General features: G+C 26.0%; 1 long non-coding RNA gene across 2 annotated transcripts; it reads right to left on the bottom strand.

Moving 5' to 3' along the window:
• Positions 1-1,064: 1,064 nt before the first annotated feature.
• Positions 1,065-3,622, bottom strand: LOC147806541 (uncharacterized). Of its 2 annotated transcripts, none has more exons than XR_015435947.1 (2): positions 3,400-3,622; positions 1,065-1,223 (listed from the first exon to the last, which is right to left on the bottom strand). It is a non-coding gene; the product is annotated as an uncharacterized LOC147806541 (long non-coding RNA). The 2 variants fall into 2 exon arrangements; XR_015435948.1 differs by having other exon boundaries at positions 3,409-3,553.

Here is a 3,622-nt window from a genome sequence, read left to right as displayed (position 1 = left end):
TCCACAACACATCTTTGAAATATCTCTTGGATAAAGAAACTGGATATTGCCATATCCATCAGAGATCCCTGAGACGTCTGAATATCCAACAGAAATCCAGGGGTCGCATCTGTGTGATGTCTAGCAGATATTTGGATATTGATGTCTGCTGCACATCCAAGAGACATCCGACAGATATCTTTGGCCTATCATATTTATCCAAGGGATATCTTAAATTAAACATTGATATCTCTCCAACATCGTTCAGATGTCTGTTATATTTAGTTTCTGGATATCCCAAGGATATTCTTTTAGATATCTCAGAGACAACCCTGAATGTCTGAGAGATATATTTCATTTTTGTTTACTAAAGTATTTAAAAAATGCTTATTTACTAAATTTGTATTATTTATTATAAAACGATACAAATTTTTAATTGAGAATTTCTTATTAAATTGATTTATCTTATATTATGAGTATATTTAGATTGTATTTCACGTAAGTTTTGAGAATATTAATAGCAAAATGTAAGGATATATGTAAAATATACTCATAATATCTGATTAACTTTATTTGACAAATTATTTCAGAATTCTAATTTGAAATATTTGTATACTTTAAATAATTTTTTGCTTTGATTGCTGCCTTAAGAAATTTGTTAAAGTTGTAAATTTTATAAAATATTGAATTTAGTAAAATTTTATTAAAATACATTTTTTTCCAAGGTGATTGTAATATTCAGAAAGAGTGTTTTAAATTAGAAACGTAATTACAATTACGGCATAAAAATTGTTATTGGAAGAAAAGAACTGGTTGTATTTGAAAAATGAAGGTTGAAGGAATAATATGAAAATATTTCAAGATTCTGAATTTCTTGAATTATGAAAAAAAAATTTGTAAAACATCAATGATTCATTTTCTAAAATAAAAATAAAAAGTTAAATTAACTTTAAGAAAAGTTTAAATTATTATTATGAGTTTTAATTTAAATTAGAAAAAAAGGATCATTTCTGAAACTGAATTTTTTTTACATTTTCACGCTTATTGAAAAGAATGTTTAATAAATAAGGGTATAAATCGAAACAATCATATATAAATAGTTTATTTACAAAAAAGTAAAATTTACAATTTAAAATTTTTTAATGAAGAAACATTTCTTGCTTTTTGCATGCCGTTTTTCATAAACTTTTCAAGTTCATGGTCTGTTGCTATGTCTTGGATCGAAGGATTTCTCCTCACAGCACCTAAAAATAGAGCAATGGCATAGCATAAGTTTTAGAAATGATTGAAATTAAATATTTATTAATGACATTCAAGAAAACTACCTATTCTTTCCTTAACAGATTTTTTTTACCCCTCAATTCTCCAGCAGAAATTTTTTTTAAATAAAAATAGTCAAAATTTTAAATTTTGTTTCTGTAGTTTAGTTTGTTTACAGAAATGAGTTAAAGTAAAAAATGTGTAAAAAAGTTAAATGTTAACTTTTTAATTGCATACAGAATGATATGATGCACTATTTTGCCACTATAAAGTACACATTAATCTTTTTTATAATCTGGTTAAAAGCAAAAAGCTTGATTTGATTGATAAAAATAGAAGGAATTATGGAGGAGTCTACCAGAAAGAGCATAAAAATCCTTTTAATTTATGCTAAGAAGAAAAAAAAATTCTAAAATGTGTGCTGGTGAAAATAAAAAGACCAGTGGTTAATTTATTGGCATATTAGTTTAAACATTTTTGCTGTAACTGTTCTCCATATTTTTGCTTCTTAAAATTATCCAATCGTACTTTATCATTTAAGGATACAGTAATAATATTTATACAGCATGCATAATCAAATTTTTCAACAAAAAGTGAGCACTCAAAAAATATTTTTTATCACTTTCCAAAAAAATACAGACACATTTTTGAAAACTTAAACTAGTTTCGATTAAATATTGCAAAGAAAATCGTGAATATCACGTTTTTTTGTTTTTGTAATTTACCACAACAATCGCTACACTAAAAAATTTCTTTTTAAAAGATAGAAAATTAAGCACTTTTTACAAACCCACAATAAAATAAAAACACCTTAAATGGCTTTTAAAATATGAAAATAAAAAATAAGCACCTTTAAGCACTTTTTAAAAATGCTAGGCACCCTGTTATGTTAGAAAACGAAGGTAGATTTCATCACATTTTATTACATACCTTGCCTGCTTATATATATCAGATAATTATGTTTCAAATTTAAAAAGTTAAATTTTCTTCTTCTACAAATGCCATGAGTTAGACAATGAACAAAATAATTAAGCAAATTTTTATGAATTGATGTAAATAAGGGCACAATTTGAAAATCAAAAATAAGCACTTTTTAAAAATGCTAGGCACCCTGTTATGATAGGAAACGAAGGTAGATTTCATCACATTCTATATTACATACCTTGCTTGCTTATATATATCAGATAATTATGTTTCAAATTTAAAAAGTTAAATTTTTTTCTTCTACAAATGCCATGAGTCAGACAATGAACAAAATAATTAAGCAAATTTTTATGAATTGATGCATTGTAAATAAGGGCGCATTATTTGAGTGATAGCTCATATGCTTTTGTAATTATTGTTAAATACTAACTCATAAAAAATTTTACTTAAGGAATACAATTTTTTCTTAAGAAAACAAATAGTAAAAAGTGACAGCTATTTTTTTCTTCTTAATTTTATGATTTTTTTTCTTCTCTTCACTTATTTTATAATTTTTTTATAAAATATGTGTGCATATGTACACATATATATATTTCTTTTTTATCACATTAAAATCAACTCATAAATAAAAATGTTTTATACTTCTTATGTCATTTTGATTTATTTAATCAAATCGGTAAATATATGAAATAAATGAAAATTTTGTTGGGAAAGATTTGTAAAATATACTATTTTTAACTTCCAAATTATTTTGTTTAGAAATGGGAGTTTTAACAGTGGTCTGGGGCTAGTATTGGGTCTGGTAACAGGTTTAGATAATATGAATAGGCTTTAACATTCCAAAATTGGTTAAGAACAATTGTATCAAATTGAATGAATGCATATTCAAACTTTACATCTAGATCTGGGCTAGATCCAGTGATGCACTGTAAAATTCTGAGTTAAAAAACTTCATAACAATAACAATATTGAACACTCAGGGTAACACAGGAAAAAACCAAAGGGGGGAAAAAAGTAAGAAAAGAGCAAGGAAGTAAATAATAAAATAGTGAAGTGTGCAGCACTCTGAGGTCGTATCTGAGAAGAACAAATTAGCAATTAAATAACAAAAATTATACATAGTTCATCACATCCTATTTAATTATATACAAACATCGTGTCTTAACTGGTGTATACATACCAGTTAAAATTTGCATTTGGACAAAAAAAAAAATTCTTTAAGTAATAAGTTATTACCATATTCACCCAAAAGTTTTGCTTCATGGCAAATCCAATCTGGAGAAGGTTTAGTTAGCTTCATAACAAGTTTCATTACTTCATACGCTTTTAAAGGAGGCCCACACACATCCCTTTGTTGACAACCAGGTCACTGGCAGAACTGCAACCTCATCAGTCAATAGAAACTTAACAATTGCAAAATTGTTCGGCATTATCTATATAAAGCAAAATTAAAAATACT

Source organism: Parasteatoda tepidariorum, chromosome 8 (genome assembly GCF_982258835.1).
Source record: "Parasteatoda tepidariorum strain Cologne lab strain chromosome 8, Ptep-v5.0, whole genome shotgun sequence".
Classification (NCBI taxonomy): domain Eukaryota; kingdom Metazoa; phylum Arthropoda; class Arachnida; order Araneae; family Theridiidae; genus Parasteatoda; species Parasteatoda tepidariorum.
The sequence above is the reverse complement of the archived record's forward strand: the minus strand, read 5'-3'. Positions and strand labels throughout refer to the sequence as shown.